General features: G+C 42.8%; 1 pseudogene; it reads left to right on the top strand.

Annotated features, from left to right (window-relative positions):
- Positions 1-22,731, top strand: part of LOC115464427 — a 119,469-nt pseudogene that overhangs the window by 28,196 nt on the left and 68,542 nt on the right.

Below are 22,731 nucleotides of genomic sequence, written 5' to 3'. Positions count from 1 at the left end.
CCTTTATTGGAATAACCGCGTTTACTCACAGTTAACTGCAGATCAGAGGTTGTGCCCCACTGGCAACGAGTCTCCCTGGTACTGAGATGAGCAGTAGGTCAGAGCTGGCAGAATGCTGTACAATGCCCTCTTTCAGCCACATTCAAGGTAAGAACTAAGTTCTGTAACGTGGAAAGGGAACTAAAACTGGCTTACAAAAATGGCCACTACCGCATGGACTACAACAGGAAACACAACAGGGCACACTCTGACCCAGTAGGCAGGGGGAAAAGCACCATGGGAGAAGAGCCTACCAACTGCCAACATCGTGAGACTGTAACACAAGCTAACACAATACCCTACACCCACCACAATGCAATGCTGATGTGACCCTGTAGTGCACCCGAGAGCCACATCTGACCCAGGGAAAGGCTGTGAGAGGATCGAACACATTCTGCTGTATTGGAGGTGGGTACGGCATTTGAGGCTGGCATACAGGCTGGAAAAAAAGTGTTTAAAGTGGGGGTTTTTTTTGGTGGGAGGGGGTTAGTGACCACTGGGGGGAGTCCAGGGAGGTCATCCCCGATTCCCTCCAGTGGTCATCTGGGCAGTTGGAGCACTTTTTTGAGACTTGTTTGTGAAAAAAAAGGGTCCAAAAAAAGTGACCCAAAATCGCGGTCATTTTTCCATTATCTGCTAAAGACGCCCATCTCTCCTCGGCTGATAACCACGCCCCAGTTCCGCCTCCACCACGCCTCCGACACGCCCCATCAACTTTATTCGTTTCCGCGACGGAGTGCAGTTGGAAACGCCCAAAATCGGCTTTCGATTATACCGATTTGGGCGCCTTTGAGAGACAAACATCTATCTCCCAATTTAGGTCACACTATAGGCGTTTTTCTCTTTCGAAAATAAGCTGGATAGTCTCTCTCACCCCCGTGCACCACCCGCCAGATATCCACCAGCCCCCAGTGATTCAGAAATTGGAGTAGTTTGTCCCGTTCTGGCTGAGCATATCCAGCCAACCCGGTCGAATTATTCACCGCGGGATCTATCGTCAGATTGAAGTCTCCTCCTACCAGTATCTCCCCCGGCACACATCGCGTGAGGTGGTTGCCAAGGGTGACATAGAAATCTTCCTGGGAGTGATTTGGAGCGTATATGTTAACTAATGTGTAAGATTGCCCCCCAAGGGACAGTACCACAATCACAAATCTACCCCTAGTATCCCTTTTGACCTCCTGTACTTCCCAGCTGCAACCTTGCCTAAAAAGGATCCCCACTCCCGCTGTTTTATTTTGTTGTCGATTAGAGGCTAAATATTGGTGAGGATATCCAGAATTATATAATAAATGTTCATGTCTGGGCAGCAGATGTGTCTCCTGTACAAACAGTATATCCGCTCCCACCCTCTTCGCCTCCCTAAACAGCCTCCTACGTTTTTTAGGGGAGTTAAGGCCCCTTGTATTGAGGGATAAACAGGTTAGTTCTATCATGGGGGTTTATAATCAGCCTCCCTGCTGGATGTGATCCCCTCTGATATCAAAGGAGTTTGTGAGGACTTTGCAACTCTAGCAGCGGACTCTCCGCGGAGGTCCGCTGCTAGAGTTGCAAAGTCCTCACAAACTCCTTTGATATCAGAGGGGATCACATCCAGCAATGCCCAAAAGTCTTTAGCAGACAGCTCCCTTTCCTTCGCACTCTCACCGGGTGAAACATTACCCCCAGCGCTAGCGGTTTTCCCCGCTCCTCGACAGGCGCCATCTTGTCCACGCTCTGATGCGATACATATGTAAAGTCTTTTATTTATTTATTTTCAAATTTGTTTATTAGTTGCTGTCTGTACCTTACAGGCTGCGGAGATTATTATACATATTATGTTAAACACATAGGATCTTATATAAACAATTTATTTATTTATTTATTGCATTTGTATCCCACATTATCCCACCTCTTTGCAGGCTCAATGTGGCTTACAATTCATCATGGATACTGGAAATAGGAGAGAATAAACATTTGGTTTACAGAGGGTTTTGTGTTACATGGTGGTGAAATACATGAAGGTGTTAAAGCAAAGACATTATAGGACAGTTGTGGAGGTTTTAAAGATTATACAGTTACACATGTTGATCTTTGTGATATATCTTGTCGAAGAGATAGGTTTTCAATAGTTTGCGGAAATTGGTCAATTCATAGACCGTTTTCAAGTTACGTGGCAGCGCGTCCCAGAGCTTCGTGCTCGTATAGGAAAAGGTGGATGCATGCATTGATTTGTATTTCAGACCCTTGCACTTGAATCTATTGTCAATAGCATCTGCTTGTATACTTTAGACAGCAAATTTCTCGTATATGGAGACTAACTTAACTAACACAGAATGAACTACCAGAACTAAACTGTCCAACCAAATCCCAACTTCCAACCCCTCCCTTTTATCCCCCCTTCTCCTGAAACCATCCCTCTGTCCCGCTGTAAGTCTTCCGATACACTTATATTAAATTTCTCCTCGCTATATCCGTTCCCAGTGGTTATATATGATGAAGCTTCTAAGCTGGCATGCGGAGCTATTCTCTCACACCGCCATTGCTCAGCGTGACGTCACCGCTCTGTCCAAAGCTTTTTTTAAACTCAGATACACTAACTGCTGTTACTGCATCCTCCGGCAAAGAGTTCCAGAGCTTAACTATTTATTGAGGGAAAAATATATTTCCTCCTATCTATGTTAATAATATTTCCATGTAACTTCATTGAGTGTCCCCTAGTCTTTGTACTTTTGGAACGAGTAAAAAATAGATTAACTTCTACTCATTCTACACCACTCAGGATTTTGTAGACCTCAATCATATCTCCCCTCATCCGCCTCTTTTCCAAGCTGAAGAACCCTAACATCTTTAGCCTTTCCTCATCTGAGAGAAGTTCCATCCCCTTTATCATTTTGGTTGCTCTTCTTTTCTAATTCCACTATATCTTTTTTGAGATACGGCAACCAGAACAAATCACAATACTCAAGGTGAGGTCACACCATGGAGCAATACAAAGGCATTATAGCACTTTCGGTCTTATTTACTATCCCTTTCCTAATAATTCCTAGCATCCTGTTTGCTTTTTTGGCCACCACCACACAACTGAGCAGAAGATTTCAGTGTATTATCTACAACAACATCTAGATATTTTTCTTGGGTGCTAACCCCCAAGGTGAACCCTATCATCAGGTAACTATGATTCAGATTATTCTTTCCAACGTATATCACTTCGCATTTGTCTGCATTAAATTTCATCTGTCATTTGGATGCCCAGTCTTCCAAATTTCTAAGGTGTTCCTGCAACTTTTCACAATCCGCATGTGTTTTAACAACCTTGAATAGTTTTGTATCATCTGTAAATTTAATCACCTCATTCATTCCGATTTCCATATCATTTATAAATATGTTAAACAGCACTAGTCCCAGTACTGATCCCTGCGGCACTCCACTGTTCACCCTCCTTCATTTAGAGAAATGACCATTTAACCTTACCCTCTGTTTTCTGTCCAATAACCAATTCCTAATCCATACCAGAACATTGCCTGCTATCCGATGACTCTTTAATTTTCTGAGGAGTCTTTCAAGTGGAACTTTGTCCAAAGCTTTCCGAGAATCTTCCAAAAGACTCTGAACATTCATGGAGTACAAGGCAGAGAGATCAGATTGCAGATTCACCCCCTGAGTTTTTAGGACCTGCTCCTCCCAAGTCAATGTAAATGCCCCCACCCAAGAGGTCCACACACCTGGCAAAATAGGAAGGGCCACCAATTTTGACAAGTTGAGAGTAAAACCCGAGAAGTGTCCAAATTCAAAGTGCTAAAAGATGTTCCAAGGCTAGCTGAGGAGTGGTTAACATCAATCATGTCATCTGCAAAAGCCAATGCTTTGATTTCTTCAGTGGAAATCTGCACCCCTGGAATCATAAGGTCACTGTTAATCCGCCTCAACAATGTCTCCAAGCAAAGACAGAATAACGGCAATAAGGGGCATTCCTGCTGGGTGCCTCGCTGAATGGAAAAGGTCAGCGTCCGGACTCCATTGACCAGGATCTGGGCTTGAGGATTCTTACAGAATGCCTGAATCGTAGCAATAAATCACACTGATATGCCTACCCTGTTCACTACCTGAAACAAATGGTCCAAGTGCACTTTATCAAAGGCTTTTTCTGCATCTAAGCTTACCGCCAACGATGGAATCCCCAGGTCCTTACAATGGGACATAGCTATAAGGATTTTCTGTACATTCTGCACCGACTGATGAGCCCCTCACAAATCCCATCTGCGCTTCACTCACTAGCATAGGCAAATAAATGACAAGCCGATCGGCCAATATTTTAGCCAGAAGTTTCATGTCCAAGTTAAGTAACAAAATTGGTCTGTAGGAATCTGCTTTCTCCAGGGGATAAGAGAAATAAGGGCCACATTATCATGAAGATGAAAAATCCCCTCTGTCACTACCATCTGAAAATAGTCCTAAAGAGGACCCCTGAATGGCATCCATCACAGGGGCAGCCCTAGTCTTAAGAGATTTGCTTGCTCCCTGGAGTTTCTTTGCTTGCAGGGGTCGAGGCAACCTGGCATGATCTAAGAATCCCTCTCGGAGTCCGCCCAACATCAGCATAGAGGGTTTCAAAGTGTGCATGAAATATATCTGTGATCTTATCGCTATGCGTGATTAGCATTCCAGAAGCATCCTTCAAGGCAGGTACAGCTCGAGATCCACCCCAGCACTTAATTACTCTCACCAACTGCCTACCTGCCCGATTCCCATATTTGTAAAATTTATATTTGTAGTAGATCAAACTATGGGTTGCTTGCTCATGGATTAGTGAATTGAATGCTATATAGGTAGATTCTAGGGTGCCTTTGGCCACCCGATATTTTGTTCGTATATAGGCCCATTTTGCTTGTCGCAACTAACCCTCCAATTGTATTATACTGTCAGCCAACCTTTTCTTCCACACATTAGTGTATAAGATGATGTCTCCCTGCAATACTGCTTTTGCAGTATCAAAAATAGTTTGGGTTGATCCAAATGTTGCACATTAGTGGTGAGATAACCATTCCACTAGTCCTGCACATACTTCAAAAAATCAGAGCTCTTGGCCAGATACACAGGAAAGCACCACCCCTGGGTAGCTTGGTGACAGCTAGGCACTTCCGTGTCTATCCTTACAACTGTGTGATCAGATATCATTTCAGGATCAACTTCTGCTGTCTGAATCGACACAAACAAGCCTTGCTTCACAAATATATAATCAAGCCGAGACAGTGTACCATGTGCCCAGGAGTGATGAGTGTAATACCTGAGGCTGTCCCAAATGAGGAAAGAACACCAGTTTCCGGGGGTCCCCAGCCTTGCAAGCCTGTTGCAGTGCTGTCCTCTGCAAGATGCATGACCAGATTCATATCTCCTACTGTCACTAGGTCAGCTTCATTGTAAGGGAGTAAGTGTTTGATCAGTTTGGGGTAAGAGGATCTATCAAATGGCATGGGGCCATATGCCACCAAGATATAGAAGTCTCTGCCATGTACCCTTTCCTTCAGGAGAAGATACCACTCATGTTCATCTTTTAAAGACCACCTGGGCAGAGTAGGACAATGTTTTCCTGATGAGAATGGCCACACACGCACACACACAAACAAACACCCTCCACCCCTTGGTGTCCCCTAGACAAGGCATAAAACACATCTCCCACCCAGAGACCACCTGAGTTTCTGGCGCTAAGCATCTGTGAGTCTAGTCTCCTGGAGACATGCCACATCTACTCCTCTCAGTTCAGGGCAGTCAAGATTTTGACTGGTGAGGTCACACCACCCACATTCCAGGTCCCAATCCGACAGCTAGATTTGCTTATGATGGTCAGCTGTCAAAGTACTCAGCATCCTCTGAATATCGTACTAGAGACTCAGAATGTCCAGCCACCACTCTAAATCCCACTTTCTGGATGATACCCCCTACTGTACCAAAGTGCTAAAACACAAGTGCTAGCACTGATGTACCAAGCACACCACTACCCCAGCACACACACACCAAATTGCTATCATGTCCACCCTACCAATTCCCCTCAACTTCCCCTGCCCACCCCTCCCTTCCACCCCGCTTCATCCCACAATATCTTCCACCGCATGTTTAAGCAGTAGAAAATGAAAACCACTAAGGATGTCAGGAGACCCACAGCCCACCACCCAGCTCAAAAACATGAGAAGTCTCTAACAAGATGTAACATTAAAGAAAGCCCACTATGAAAGCATATGATCTTCAGCATTTTTCTATTTAGCCCCAAGAATGTGGAACAATCTACTGAAATTTAGACTACTGCAATCTGCTTCTTGCTGGCCTCCCACTTAGTCACCTCTCCCCTCTCCAGTCGGTTCAAAACTCTGCTGCCCGTCTCATCTTCTGCCAGGGTCGCTTTACTCATACAACCCCTCTCCTCAGGACCCTTCACTGGCTCCCTATCCGTTTTCGCATCCTGTTCAAACTTCTTCTACTAACCTATAAATGTATTCACTCTGCTGCTCCCCAGTATCTCTCCACACTCGTCCTTCCCTACACCCCTTCCCGTGCACTCCGCTCCATGGATAAATCCTTCTTATCTGTTCCCTTCTCCACTACTGCCAACTCCAGACTTCGCGCCTTCTGTCTCGCTGCACCCTACGCCTGGAATAAACTTCCTGAGCCCCTACGTCTTGCCCCATCCTTGGCCACCTTTAATCTAGACTGAAAGCCCACCTCTTTAACATTGCTTTTGACTTGTAACCAATTGAAACCACTCTCCTCCACCTATCCTCCTCTCCTCCTTCCTGTACACATTAATTGATTTGATTTGCTTACTTTATTTTTTGTCTATTAGATTGTAAGCTCTTTGAGCAGGGACTGTCTTTCTTCTATGTTTGTGCAGCGCTGCGTATGCCTTGTAGCGCTATAGAAATGCTAAATAGTAGTAGTAGTAGTAGTAGATCAGAAACCTCCTTTTAAAATTTCAAATCCTGTTTAAAAACACATTTTTATGAATTGGCCTATGGCTCCATAAATTCCTGACTTTTGAACTGGTAGTTTGTAAGACTGGAGGGCACTCTGATTGTCAGTCTTTTACCCCGTCCCTGACTTTTTATTTATTTTCTTAAGTATTGCCATACTGGGACAGACCAAAAGTCCATCAAGCCCAGCATGCTGTTTCCAGCAGTGGCCAATCCAGGTCACAAATACCTGGCAAGATCCCTGTTACCTCTCCTATCTATAAATTGGTGTTCTTTTCCTTACCTGTTTATTTTTAATGAAATTGTAAACCACTTCAGATCAGTTTCTGGCAAGCGGTATATCAAACACATGAAAGCTACTACGTAGTAAATTTAAAATAAATCAGAGAACATATTTCTTCACTTAACATATAATTAAACTGTTGAATTTGTTGCAAGAGAATGAGGTGAAAGTAGTTAGCTTAGCAGGGTTTTAATAAAGGTTTGGACAAGTTATGATGACCCACCTCATTCGAATGGAGATCCAGGCCCTCCTCCAAGCGTCTGCCATTGAGCTTGTTCCCCTGGCAGAGCTCAACCAGATGTTCTACTCTCGTTATTTCCTCATCCCCAAGAAGACAGGAGGATTCAGACTCATCCTGGACCTCTGAGAGCTCAGCCAATGCATCCTGAGGGAAAAGTTCCAAATGCAGTCTCACTGATCTTGAAGAACAATTGGCTAGTCTCTCTGGACCTCTAGGATGCTTGCACTCATATTCCAATCCAGAAATCCCACAAAACAAAGAGAGCACATTCTCCTTACCATTTTGGACCTAGTTGTCATGTTAGTTACACAGCCATTCTTGTTTCCTTTCTCATTGTTTGGCTCACCATGTGGGCCTTAATAAAGTTCAGCAAAACCAGAGCTCGATGTCTCGCTTAATTTCTTCCCTGTCTCCACAGCCTCATCCTACCATAGCGGGCTCTCGAAGGGGCCCATCCAATAGGCAAAAGTATCTGGGCTCTTCTCACCCCTCAGCTGGAGAGTCACCAATGTGTGGCTGAATCATCCTGCTTGTCCATGGAGCAAATGGAGCTACTTACCTGTAACGGGGGTACTTCATGGACAGCATGAAGTCTTCTCCCCTATGGATGAGTCCACGGAACCAAACTGGAGACACCTGGAGGGGAGAGGGCCGCACAGGGACCTATATAGTGGGCAAGTAATGCACGCTCAGAGGGAGCCTTCCAAACACTTTCCTCTGAGTTCTGGGAGAGCATAATCTACTTCCAGGTTCATCGGGTAACGTTGCCTTTTAGTAAATCTAGCCCTCGATTTTAAGCCTTCTGAGGCAAGGATCTATCAGAATTGACTTTGTACATGGATTTGGAAAGGTGGGTGATGAAATCTAAATAAGGTTTCAGTAACTGAATGAGTTATCAGGATCAGGATCAGGGAGTGTCTTTTGCTATCTCTGGGATAGGTTTTTCCACCTCTGAGAACCATAAAAATGTAAAAACACAACAATTGCCATACTGGATCAGAGCAGTGGTCAATCCAGCTCACAAATAGCTGGCAGAATCCCCCAAAAGTAGCAAGATTCATGATACTTACATCAAGGATAAGCAGTGGCTTTCTCCAGGTTTACCTTAACTGTTTATGGACTTTTCCTCCTGGAACTTATCCAAACCTTTTTAAAATACAGCTATCTTAACTGCTTTTACCACATCATCTGGCAACGCGTTCTAGAACTTAATTATGTGCTGAGTGAAAAATATTTTCTCCTATTTGTTCTAAATGTCTGTAACCTCATGTTGTGTCCCCTACCTTTGTACTTCCTGAAAAAATAAACAATCAATTTACATTTGGAAGTTTCAGTCCACTCAAGATTTTGTACACCTCTATCATATCTCCCCTCAGCCATCTCTTTTCCAAACTGAGGAGCCCCAACCTCCCCAGCCTTTTCTCATATGAAAGTCATTCATTCGTAATCATTTTGGTCGCACTTTTTTCTTATTTTTCTAATTCTTTTTTGAGATGCAGCAACCAGAATTATGCACAATACTCAAGTTGCAGTCGCACCATGGAGCAATACAGAGGCATTATGATTTGTTTCTTATATTCTCTATTCCTTTCCTAATTATTCTGTTTGCTTTTTTGGCTGCTGCAGCACACTAAGCAGAAGTGACATCTAGATCCTCTTCCTGGGCAGTGACTCCTGTATAGTTATAATTTGGGTCATTGTTCTCTCTGTGCTTCAAGTTGTATACATCCACATTAAATTTCATCTGTCATTTAGATGGCGTCTTCCAGTCCTTCTGCAGTTTCTCACATTCCACATGACAGGATTCCTACAATCCAAGATAAACACTTGGAAGGTTATCCAGTTTGTAAGAAAAGTTTATTGGTCATTTTCACTCCCCTGCCTCAAGGCCCTTGTAACTAGTGCAGACTGTTATATCTCTTTATATGCCTCATCAATCAGACCCATATTCTCCATTGCTAATTAATGTCTTTCCATTTGTTTTTAATATAATTTACAGAACACTTTAAAGTCATCGGTCCTGATCAGCCAGTGGTTGCTGTTCTGGGTGAAGATGCCGAGTTATCCTGCCACCTCTCCCCAGACCTCAGTGCTGAGCACATGGAGGTGAGGTGGTTCCGATCCAGGTTCAACTTAGTCGTGTACCTGTATGAGAATGGGATGGATCAGAATGAGCATCAGATCCCAGAATACAGAGGCAGGACAGAGCTGATCAGAAATTATATTTCAAGTGGTATCGTGTCATTGAGGATACAAAATATTGGGCTTGATGATGAAGGAAGTTACACTTGTTTCTTTCAATCTGATACGTCCTATGAAGCTGCAACATTGGAGCTGAAAATAGCCCGTAAGTGGAAGATTTCATTCTCTTCTGACTTTCTATCTTATCTGTGTTCAGTGTGACATTGACTAAAAGACTTAAGTAGCTTTTATGGCTACACCGCCATAATGTGGATACACTGCAGGTCTCACTGATATTACAAATACATTGTTAAGGAAAGAGGCAGAGAAGTGATAGGAGAGATTAAATGTGGATAGTGAGCTCAGACACTAGGGCAGACAGGAACAATAAACACTGAACAGGACCCTGACCAGGAGTCAGACCTAGACATATTACAGGCTGAAAGTAGGGGATAAAATGTTGTCTCGTATATCTTCCCTTAAGGTATTGAGAGAGATCCTGTAAGAGGATGGGATAGGGCAGAAACTACTCAACCATGTGGACACCCCCTCACAGTTACTGCATAATTATAGAATAGGGTATATCGGCGGGGTGGTGTCCCTCCCCCGCTCCGCGGGGATGAGCTGGACGGATTCCCCTCTCCCACTTGTGTGGGGATGAGCTGGGTTAATTCCCCTCCCCCGTTTCGGCAGTGGTGAGCTGGGCAGAGTGTCCCTTTGTGGGTGTAATTCTCTAAGTGCTGAGTCCTGCTGATGGAGCTTTGATATCGACATACTGAGGAGTTTCCGGCAGCACATGACCACATATAGGGAGGCAAAAGGTTTGCTCTCTATCTCCACCTGCTGGTAGATGGACACAACCCACCAGTCTATGGATTGATCAGCTATGATTAATGGAAAGAAAATTATCAGGTATGATACATAATTTTACCATAGGGTATAGGCACTATACTGCCCTGTATGTGCTTAAGTAAACACTGACCCATGTGGATGGCAATATTCTATAAATGTACATGTGCAATTAATATGCAAATTTTAGCACCCTGTTAGAGAAAGAGGTGGAAGGAGCCTTCATTACAAGGGACACCACTCTGCTGTATTGTGGATACACTGTAGGGCTTGCTGATATCAAGTTTCAAGTTTATCAAGTTTTAAGTTTTATTAGAGGTTTACTATCCTGCCTATCAGATCAGGTGTCTAGGCAGCGTACAGGCTAATAAAAAATGAGTTAACATGTATGTATGGACAGTACAAGACACAAGAGGAAAGAGGGCAGAACTACAATATCTCGATTGGAAAGAGGGAAGGGAAGAAGGAGCAGGGCATTAAAAATCACAGCCAGTCAGACTCATCCTCTGCAGCAGAGGAAAGGGGAATGTATATAGAGGATTTAGGAGAATGCATCTAGGAACAGCTGCTTTTTGAAACTTTGAAGGGAGGTGTGGTGACAAAGTGTCTGTGGAAGCCTGTTCCAGTATTCTGGGCCCTGCACAGAGAAAATAGCTTTCCTAGTATGTTTGAGTACAAGAACACAAAAAGTTGGTACTACTAGTAAATTTTGAGTGGATGATCGGAGTAGTCTCAGGCTGGTGTATGGAATCAATAGTCAGGAAAGATAAAGTGGTTCTCCAGTTTGGTGGGTCTTATAGACCAGCAGCAGAATTTTAAATATAATATGGTGGGGCAATGGGAGCCAGTGTGCAGTTTAAGGAGTGGGATCACTTGATCAAATGTCTTTTTTCCAGTTATTAGTTTTATAGCTGTGTTTTGGATTATCAGTAAGCATCTAGAATCTGTAGCTCTGAGATTTAGTTATAATGAGTTGCAAAAGTCTAGTCTGCTAATCACAAAGGAGTGTATAAGGATGTTAATGTCTTGCGGATCAAGGAATGGACGAATGGATCTAATCTGTTTGAGTCTATAGAAGCAGTTCTTGATGATGTGTGAAGTCTGTATGGAGAATGTAAGAGATTCATCTAGGTAAACTCCTAAGTATTTTAGTTGATTGCACTTGTAGAGCAGGTGTAGAGTTAAGGAGAATGGGGTGTGGTATACCGTTTGCAAAGTTGGAAAACAGAAGACAAATTGTTTTTCTAGGATTCAGTATAAGCTTATTGTGGGATAATCACTTGGTTATTTGTACAAGCTTATGATTTAGTGATTGAATCATGTGAGTATCTGTTGGGTCAATATGATGTAGAAGTTGTATATCATCTGCATATATGAATGCTGTGAAATCTAGGGACGAGTGTTAGTAATGGGGCTAAAAAAATACTGAACAAGGTCAGAGAAAGGATTGATCCTTGTGGAACGCCTGAATCGAGAGTAAATGGCTTCTATTTCTGGTCTTTGACATAAGAATGTATATGAGCAGTCGGAGTGGAAAGATTTGAACTGGCTGAGTGCTTGGTCTCGAATCCCTATTTGAAAAAGTCTATCTAACAACAGATTGTGATTTACCAAATCGAATGCTGCTGAGAGGTCGAGTGAGAGTAGGTTTGTTGATTTATTGTGATCTAATTGATGGCGAATATGAGTTGTGATGCCTAGCAGGGCAGTTTCTGTACGATGATGTTTTCTAAATCCTGTCTAATTTGGCTAAAGAGTATTAGTTTTGAAAGGAAATCTTGAAGCTGTGTGTGAATGGTGGTTTTATAATTTTTATCAGAAAAGGAAGGTTTGCTATGGGGCAATAATTCCCCTTGTCTGAGAGAGGTTTGGATGGGTCTTTTAGCTTAGGCCTTAGGATAGCTTGCTTTCAGGCCTCCAGGACTATACCTGAAGAAAGGGAAGAAGAAATCATGTGTGAGATGTAAGGGCCTATCTCCCGGGCAGATTTTTAATGAAAGTGGAAGGGATGGGGCATTAGTGAGTTTCATTCCTTTCATTATGGTGTCTTGCTGAGATTTGGATGGGGTATGAAATACATTGAGTAGGCTGAGCGATAGATGAGGTTGTGAAGTAGGGCTATGTGACATAATGTATGGGTGAAGGTGCTACGATGAACAGTGATTTTATCTTTGAAATAGTCCGCAAGATCTTGGCTGGAGGGGACCATGGAGGGATCAACAGGAGGGGGATGAGGTGCAGTTAATGATTTCAGGGTTTGATAAAGTATAGCTGTGTTTGGTGCTTTAGCTAAGGAAAGAGACAGAGAAGTGAAAGGCGAGATTAAGGCCCCCTATGCTCAAGAGTCGCCATTAAATGCTGCAGTTGCTCTTGAATTTACTAATTTCTACTACTACTACTACTATTTAGCATTTTTATAGCGCTACAAGGCGTACGCAGCGCTTCACAAACATAGAAAGACAGTCCCTGCTCAAAGAGCTTACAATCTAATATAATCTAAACAGCGACCAAAGGAAATTGCATGCAAATGAGATGCATGGAAAATCTGCAAGTGACTTGGTAGAGAAAGCGCTTAGCACATGTGCAGAACAATCTCTCTAAGAGTCCATGTTCTGCGCATGCCTAGGAATCATTTTGTCCCACTGCTCCTTTCCCCTGCAGAGCTCAGCTTACTTGCTTTCCTTCTGCCCCCCCCCAGATTGATTTTGCCAGTGTGCTTGGGAATCTCCTCCTTGTTTAAGCCCCCCAGGTGATATCATAGGGGCTTTCCCCAGCCGATAGGCTGTCTGCTTTTGTTTCTCTGCCCCTCTAAGCTGTTTTCTGCTCTCTGACACTATTTTGCTCCCCCTGCTATTGAAAAATGCAAACAGACTGCACACAACTACAGCTCCAGACCAGCATGGGCAGATGGGAAAAATTTTCCCCACCCCCAAATCGGCCCTAAACCAGCCCAAAACCCACCCAAAGTCAAACCCCGCCTCCAACGTCACCGCCCCCACCCCCAACGTCACCGCCCCACCCCCAACGTCGCCACCCTGCCCCCTGACGTCACCTCTGCCGTCGTTAGCCTCGCCCCTGACATCACCTCTGATGTCATTAACCCCGCCCCTGATGTCAACCCTATCCCGGAAAAGCTTCTATTGTACCAAATTGGACCAATAGAAGCCCCAGAAAAGCTTCTATTGGACCAAATTGGACCAATAGAAGCCCCCGAAAAAAGCGCAAACCCCACACAGCTGCAACGAAAAAGAAGCCCAATTTCCCGCAGCCTTCGAAAATTTCCAGCATCCTGGCTTAAAAACCAGCCCAATTGGGTGGGAAACCCACCCATCTGGCAACACTGCTCCAGACCCGCCCTAAATTTTAGCACATTAAAGGTAGGTGCTTCTTTCTGTGCAACACAGGAATGCTGATTGTAATACTAATAAGCTTGTTATAATACATTTGCATAGGATTCTCAGTAGCTGCTATGGCAAATAGTTAAAGCCCTGTAAAACCCCTTTCTGCATTAGACGCTACATAACATTTGCTTTAGACTGGCTACAACAGGTCTGAAGCAAACGTTGCAACCATGGTAAACTTTGTGCATCGGCCCCTTAGTGTGGATAGTGAACTCAGGTTTGGCACAAGGGCAGACAAGTACAATAAACTCTGAACAGGACAGTGCTGCCTAATACTGATCAGAAATCAGAACTGAACACATTACCAACAGGAGTGAATGTACAGAGCCATGAGGGCCCACTTGTACCCTGTTCCCCATTGAGCTACCTGATTCAGGGGATAACCCATTCCTTTCTAAGTATCTTATTCTGTATGTACCATATATAGACTCTTCTCCGGTAGCTGCTATTGAGATAAACATAGAAAATGATGCAGATAAAGAACACACAGTCTATCCAGTCTGCCTAGTCGTACCGACTACTAATCTCTACTATCCCTTCCTCTCCCTCAGAGATCCTCTGTGCTTGTCCCCTGCTTTCTTGAACAGATACAGGCCTCAGCTGCACCACCACCATGTATCCACTGTTTTCAGAGCTACCTTTCAATTGTATCTATGCATCTTAAGATGATCAAATATGATTAGACCCACCTAACAAGCTGAAATTTCAAATAATAATAACTTATCACTGTGAGCTGTTAGTGTATGATATAATTCTTATTTATATTAATATTCATGGAGAAGTGCTAGCTTAGAAATTTTTGATCTGCTGCCAAGCATAGACTGTTGAGGTCTTTTCCTCCACGAATATCAATATAAATAAGAATTATATCATACATTAACAACTCACGGTGATAAGTTATTATTATTTGAAATTTAAGCTTGTTAGGTGGATCTTTACATTAATTTCACTGAAAATTTGTCTAGTCAATATTGTATCTACAGCAAATATGATTAGAACCAGGTCCTTTTTTTCTTTTGTGCGCACAAATACTTCACTCCCTATACTGTTCCATTTGGTTTTTGCAGCCTAAATGCATGTCTTGCAGTTTTTAACATTAAATCTTAGATCATTCCTCAAGTTTAGATCACTACTTGTGTTATCCCACTTTTCAGGGTGTATACCCTATTACAGATTTTGGCATCATCCAGAAATTGTCCCATGTAAGCCGCATTGAGCCTGCCATGAGTGGGAAAGTGCGGGGTACAAATGTAACAAAAAAAAAAAAGAGACAAATCTTATCTGACAATCCATTAACACTCAGAGCTAGTACCACTCAGGGTCCATCCACTCCCACCCCTTCCCCCCTCACTCTCCTCCCCTCCATAACCTATCAGTAACACCCTACAGAAAGACACAACACACCCAACTGGAGTGACAAAAGGCCACATCTTTGTTTATTATTATAATTAAGCAATATAACAATTCAACATTTGAAAAACACAGTTTCCCCACCTATCTACTTGCCTTATCAGCTAAGCAGCCAAATTCAGCATGTCATCACATAGCAACTCCTCTTAGCCCTGCCCTGGTAGCAAGGGCCCAGGGAGCAGGCTTGGACGTCCATGCCTGCATAACCGGGTCACTTGACCCAATAGTAAAACCCCAGGCTCATCCCCTACGAGCCCGATTCCCTGTAGCTTAGGAAACTGGCACCAGAAGCCAGCACCACTTCCTGCTGCCCCCCCCCCCAAAAAAAAAAATAAATGGAGGCTGTGGTCCTTCTCAGTGGCGTAGCCAGACCTGACTTTGGGTGGGCCCAGAGCTAATATGGGTGGGCGTATGTAGGTATGAGTAGTGTTTCTTGGGATACTACAAAATAATGCCTTAGAATGCTGCCCAACAGCTGCCCTGCATCAATATAAACCACATATATACTTAAAAAATGATATTTGTAATTATAGTTACATTATGCCATATCAAACTTGACCAGACATAAGTCTACTATAATAGCAAACATCTCAATGCACATGACAGGATCCTGCATTATAATTACAGCAATGACAGCCGCTGCTCCCCCAAGCTGACCTACTACTCTGCTTTCGGGTACATTAGATACTTTTTTGCGAAGATCCGGAGTTCAACAGAGGTCGGAGAATGGCACGCTTGCGACGCCTGGAATAGGTGGAAGCTCCGAGACGCCGCTAGTGCATGACATCTCTCTAAGTCCCGATCCCTGGGCACTCTTTCTCCGGCAGCGTCGTCGTCTCCTCTGCAATCAGGAAGTGTTTCAGCAGCGGAGCTACGGGGGAACATAATAAACTCGCCGGAGAATAAAAGTGCTGAAGGGAGCTTCAGCCTTTCTTTAGCCCAGGAGTCTACACCTTTGTCTGCGGGAGTTCCTCTGAGTTCAACAGAAATGCAACTTGTAAGTACTTCTGCTGAAGGGCAACAGACTTTGAACACTCTTGCGTTTTTAGAAGTTAAACCAGCAGAAGTGACCCTGGAAAATTTATGGCTTTTGATAGTCAATTTAGGAAAAGCTCTATGTCCTCAAGTTCAAGTATTAGAATCCCGAGTAAAGAAATTAGAAGAAATAGTTGTAACTGCGGAAAATGAAAGGAAAGATATATCAAAAAACATAAAAAACCAGCAGGAACTCATAGGAAAAATACAAGAGACACAAACAACTTTAAAGACTGTATTAATATGAGAAGGAAGATTGAATTTCTGGAGAACTCCCAGAGGGCCAATAATTTGAGACTCTTAAACTTCCCTAGGACAATTACGATTGCTCCTAGGGAATTGTTGAAAAAATATTTCAAAGAGTCCCTGGGGATGACGGAGGATTCTCTTCCTCCTCTAATTCAGGCTTATTATTTACCAACTAAGGTGCCTGGAAATTCTTCGGATCAATTGCTAGATGCCTCCGCAACATTAGAGGCTCCAACTGTTGAATTAGTTTCTCCAGCAACATTGCTGGTAACAGTTGCTTTTCCTCCAGACAAAGTCTGGATTATGAGACAATTCTTCAAAAATAAAGACAAAGAATTTATGGGATTAAAAATACGCATATTTCCTGATGTTTCTAAGGAAACACAAAGAAGACGTAGACAATTTTTGCTTCTAAAACCAGGTGTCCTTCAGCTGGGCGCTACCTTTTACCTATGCTATCCTTGCAAGTGTGTAATCTGTTACCAGTCAGTGAAGTATGTTTTTTATGAATCCTCCAATTTACAGAATTTCTTGTTGCTAGAAGATCTTGAGGACTAGTGGATAATATTAACATAAATAGAGCTATGATTGAAATAGGAACTCTTTGTTTAGACAGGTTTAATAATTCTTAATGTTATATTTCTTTAATATTCCACTTGTGTAACTCTTGGATCATAAAATTGAGGACTTGAGAGTACTTAAATCTGATAATCTATAATTTTGAATTTATGTGAATGTATTTGCTTTTGTTTCTTTTTTTCTTGATGAAGTACCTTTTTTGTTCAAGTTGAAATGCTTGATGAATTATGTAAAATAATTATAAATAAAAAAATAATAATAATTACAGCAATGACATAATACAATGTATTCAAATTCTGGTAGTACCTCAATAGCAACAAAATCCCGTCACTGCCAGGTACTTTGTGAAGTAACACTAAATCCTGCAAAGAGGCTTCTTAGAGCCTATATTGCAAACCATAACACCAGTTCCAATAACATTACCTTTAAAAAAGCAGCAGTGAATATACACAACAGCAATACGCATACCATTGGAAAAGCCAGACAAGTCAGACTCATAGATCCCCATACAAACCACATGCCAGCAGAAACTTTCACCTGCTCGGTCACATGCAGACCACAGACCAACCCTCATCAATTACAGAATAATGGACCAAAAATTAGAAATTTATAGATTTAATTTCTAAATTTCTATGCCACACTATCACTGCAATTCTAAGCAGATCACAATTCAACACACATAATTTTAAAACATATTACAAAAACATAAAACATAAAGACCTTCCCTTCCCCCACCCATCCATCCCAGCAGCCTGGCATCCACTTTTCCATTCCCTACTCCCTATCCATCATCCCCATAGCTCACCTTCCCTTCTCTGTTACCCCCACCCCATCCCATCCCTCCCTGTAGCCCAGTATCAATCCTTCCCTTCCCCACAATCCATCCCATAGCTAAGCATTAGCCCTATCCTACCACCCCACCCCTCCCTCCCAGTAGCCTAGTGTCAGCCTTGTCCTACTCCCTACCCACCCCCATGGCATTAAATATAAAAGACCTTTTTTTTTTATGTCCTGGGCAATGCAGAGCCCACCTCCACATCAGTCCACCCAGAGAAAAACACCTACACTTAAAAAAAAAAACTTTAACCTAAGCACTGCAGAGACCACCCCCCCTCCCCCGAAAAAAAAAACAAACAACAAAATGAGAGAACGACAACTTTTAAAATTAAGCTGGGTACTATTAAAATTTATTATTTGTGAATTTCTGGGTAGGGATAGGCTTGCTCATTGCTTAGGGCAAAAGAGATATATTTAATGATTAAATATATCTTTTTTATTTTTTGCCCTAGGCAGTGAAGGGTCCACCCCACCCCCACACAGAAGTCCACCACCAGACCAAGTCATCATTTTGATTACAAGAGTAATCAAAATGCTGGCTGGGGGTGGGCTCTTCACTGCCTAAGGCAATAAAAAGGTATATTTTACTCATTAAATATACCTTTTTTGCCCTAAGCAGTGAAGTGCTTACCCCACCCAGAAGCCCACCACCAGCAGCCAGCATTTTGAGTACAAAAATTACACGAGGTTAAAAAATTTTTTTTTAATGCATTTAAATTTTATTACCTGCTGGGCAGCTGCTTGCAGTTAAATGTGCCACGTGGTGCAGAGTACCCTGGTTCCTATCCTAGCTGTCTCAGACTGTATTGTGAGGCCGCGGGGGACGGCTACTGCTGCTGGCTGCTGTGACATTGACCCAAACGGCAGTGAATCATCTAGATCCAGACCTGGCCGGCAGGGCACCAGGGAGACACTGCGATGGACTAAAGAGCTGCGCCCACAACACAGCCAAGCCGGCAGCAGCCTTTCTTTCCCGCCAGCACTGCATCCGGCCGGCACGCTATTATCATGCCATGCGCACTGCAGGCCCGGGGCAGAGGAGGAGCAAGCAGTGCCGTGTGGCTGCGGCGCGTTCAGCAGCTGAACTCATGCTGCTTAGCTTAGTGCTTACTTTTTTAGCGTGAGAACGAAGCCGAGGAGGAGGAGCTGGAGGACCAGAAATCAAGAGCTGCCTGCAAGTGGCGACTGCTGAAGGCAGGTGAGTGGGATTGGGACGTCAGCTGAGCGGGTCACGCCGGCAGAAACTAAGGCTGTGGCCCGCGGTGCTCAGCTGCTGCTTTGCTAGTTTGCTGTGCACTTTTCACCAGTGGTGGCACCTAAAACTGGGTGGGCCTGAGCTGAGATTGGGTGGGCATGGGCCCACCCGTAGCTATGCCCCTACAATGCTCAATAGCTTCCTTGTTAAGAAGCACGTCTAAGCCCACATCCCATAAGTGTACCCCGCTCCACCAAAATATCCTCACGCATTTATGATTCACCCAGCTATGTCTCAACTGATATCCTCCTCCTACCCCAACTAGGAACCGAGCAACGGGCTCAAAGAAAATGGCATACTGTACAACAAAGAGAAAAAAAGGGAAGGAGGAAACCAAGAGGAGCAATTTGTTTTTACCACCAAAATACTCTCGCCAAATCCAGGACCTACATAAGAACATAAGAGAAGCCATACCGGGTTAGACCAATGGTCCATCTAGCCCAGTACCCTGCTTCCAATAGTGGGCAATCCAGGTCAAAAGTACCTTACAGAATCCCAAATAGTAAAATAAAACACAAAAAGGAGAAATAAACCTATCCCTCGAGAATAAATAAAAAAAATCAAACATAGGGAAATAGGTGTCTCAGCCAACAGAACTTCTCTTCAATGATATACCATCAATTTCTATATGGCAGAAAAGGAGGACATCATTATAGAAATATAAGGTACCGGACCTCTCACAGCACACAGCTGTCCCAAGTCCTAGCCTTGTTTAAAACAACACATCTGTCACTCCAGCCTCCATCCTACCTCAATATTCCTGTAGCAAAATTCTAAAAAAAAAAAAAAGTAGAAAAAATGAAATAAACCAAATAGAAAAAAGAGCAAACACATAGCTTCAAAGCTAAAGTAGCAATGCTGTTGTCAAATTGCACACCCGATGCCCACAAAAGCCCAATGACATTTTGGCGGTACAGGCTGTTTACAGGGTCAACAGTGTGGCGTGATTGAATTAATTTTCAGGGTTATTAATTTTGCTGGATACAGATATATAAAAATGTTTTGCAAAGAATCAGAAAGCAGATCTGGCCCCATCCTCCTCCTTCAGACCAAGAAACCAGAGACTAAAAGAACTGTTAAATGGTTAATCAGTGTATAACAAAAGCAGGCTGGGTGGATATAGGAAAGTTAATCACCACATTCTCTAAGAACAGGATCCATGTATTGATAGCAAAGAGGCTGGACATGACAAAAGAAAAGACCATCTACCTGAAACTCCCAGACAATGACTCTTAATCTTGTTAAGTACATTCTGGAGTGTGTAATACAGCACATGGTCAGCCAGGAAACATGTGACCAGCTAAATCAACTTTTTCATGTCTCCATCTCAAAAACCAGAAAGAACCAGTTCCTGAGTTTTGATTGGATTAATACACCCCACCTGGACTTCACCCTAAGACTCAACAAGAATTATAAAAACTGGATTCGCACTGAAACAGTCCCTCTCTGGCATCTCTCTGGGCCTTTGCTAGACTCCAAACACACCCAAGATAAGACTTTCTCCAGGTTCCACTACCATCAACTCTGCACATAGAAGACTTCTTTCCTAGCAGAGGATCCACCATGAAGCTACAGACACAATACCTAATTCACCACTCCAACAGCAGCAGAAAAAATACATCTGAGCCTCAATCAAAGTGAGTTAATATTAATCCAGCATAATTAATAATTCTGACTTTCTAACAATATTTACCTTGTGGCACATTTCCCTTGTGTAAAATTCCTAAACTGAGCTAAAATTATCTTTATATATATCTAAGAATAAGAATCTAGTCTTTATATTTCCTTAAACATTATATAGTGCAGGTTAGGGCAATTCTCCAACACACATATAGATCTTTATTACAATAAAACAATGCCAGTTGCTCAAAACTACACAAAAAAAACAAAACAAATAAATTCAGCACATCAATAAAATACCCCACGGAGACTATTGCATGTAATTAGATTAATGATGATTGGTAGAATTTATTTTTTGGTATGTTTTGTCTTTGTTTTTGTACTTCTATGTGTGTATATTGTACCTCTCCCTGGATAAATGTGGGTTATAAATAATAAATCTAAATCTAAAAACATAAAGTTAAACAACATCTGGGACAGCTCTGCACTGTGAAAGGTCCGGTACCTTATATTTCAATAACTGATGTCCTCCTTCCCCTGCCATATAGAAATTGATGGTATATCATTGATGAGGAGCTCTATGGACTGAGATACCTATTTCCCTATGTTTGATTTGTAAAAACCCAAATAGTAGAACCATTCCATGCTACCAATCCCAGGGCAAGCAATGCCTTCCCCCATGTCCATCTCAATAACAGACTATGGACGTTTCCTCCAGGAATTTGTCTAAACCTTTTTTAAACATCTCTGACCTGCTCTGGAGCTATTCCACAGTGTTTGAAACTCTGCACTTGCAGTCTTTGCTGATTGTTATCCTATCGGGACTCTTTTCTGATACCATCTCATTGCGGCGTGGGAGCACGCTCCTCCCTTTGTTCTTCTTTGTCAACTTGGCTTTGGGTGTGGGAGCAAGCTCCGCCCACTGACTGTCAGATGCCGTGGGGCATTTAAACTGCAGCACCTAGCAGCGCCCACCACTCAGCATGCTGCCTAAGGTGCAAGCCAAAGGCACACACCTTAGTGCAGTACTTGGGTTATTGAGAATATATTGCCAGATCTGATTGATTTTAGGTTGTTTTTTTTAGTTTTTCTTTTCTGTTTGTATTTCTAGTGGAGATAGAATGGTTTCCAATATGGTTTGGTTCATTTGGATTACAATTTGGTTACTTTTATCAGGGAGGCTTGGATTTTATGTTTGTAGGGACAACCCTACTTTTTTATGATTACAGTAGATTCAAGCACTTAGGGGTGTAGAGCACTGACAGAAATGGCAGCATAATCACTGAGCTCCTGATGACTCCCGCATTAAATTGAAATATCATCTCAATCCATGCAGCAATTTAACCTTTTTTCTTTAACATTAATCTTCGATCCGGCTTACTGACATGGCTTCTGGTAAAAATAGCAAACATCATAGAATAGAACCAGTTTCTCCACAAAAAGACGTCTCAGATAAGACTGAAGATTCTGCTACAGTCACCATATTGGAAGAGATTCGCGCTCTCAAAGACCTAATATCAGAGTCTAAAGAGGATCTAACAGACATTAAAGACTACCTATCAGTCATAAAATCAAACTTATCCCTGTTAAATTTCAAAGTGATCATGTTAGAAACAAAACAGTGGTAGCAGATGAAAACATAAAAACGCTGCAAAGACAAATTAAGAAGATCTCACAGTTTGAGTGGGAAATTACAGATAGCAACAATAGAGCAAAGAGGAATAACGTCTGTCTCCTGGGCCTACCTGAAAACACGGAAGGTGCAGATCCCATACAAATTTCTCCAATGACTTTGAACTGGAGCATGC

The sequence above is a fragment of the Microcaecilia unicolor genome, chromosome 3 (assembly GCF_901765095.1).
Source record: "Microcaecilia unicolor chromosome 3, aMicUni1.1, whole genome shotgun sequence".
NCBI classification, from domain to species: Eukaryota; Metazoa; Chordata; class Amphibia; order Gymnophiona; family Siphonopidae; genus Microcaecilia; species Microcaecilia unicolor.
Note: the sequence above shows the minus strand (reverse complement) of the source record. Positions and strands in the feature narration are given on the sequence as shown.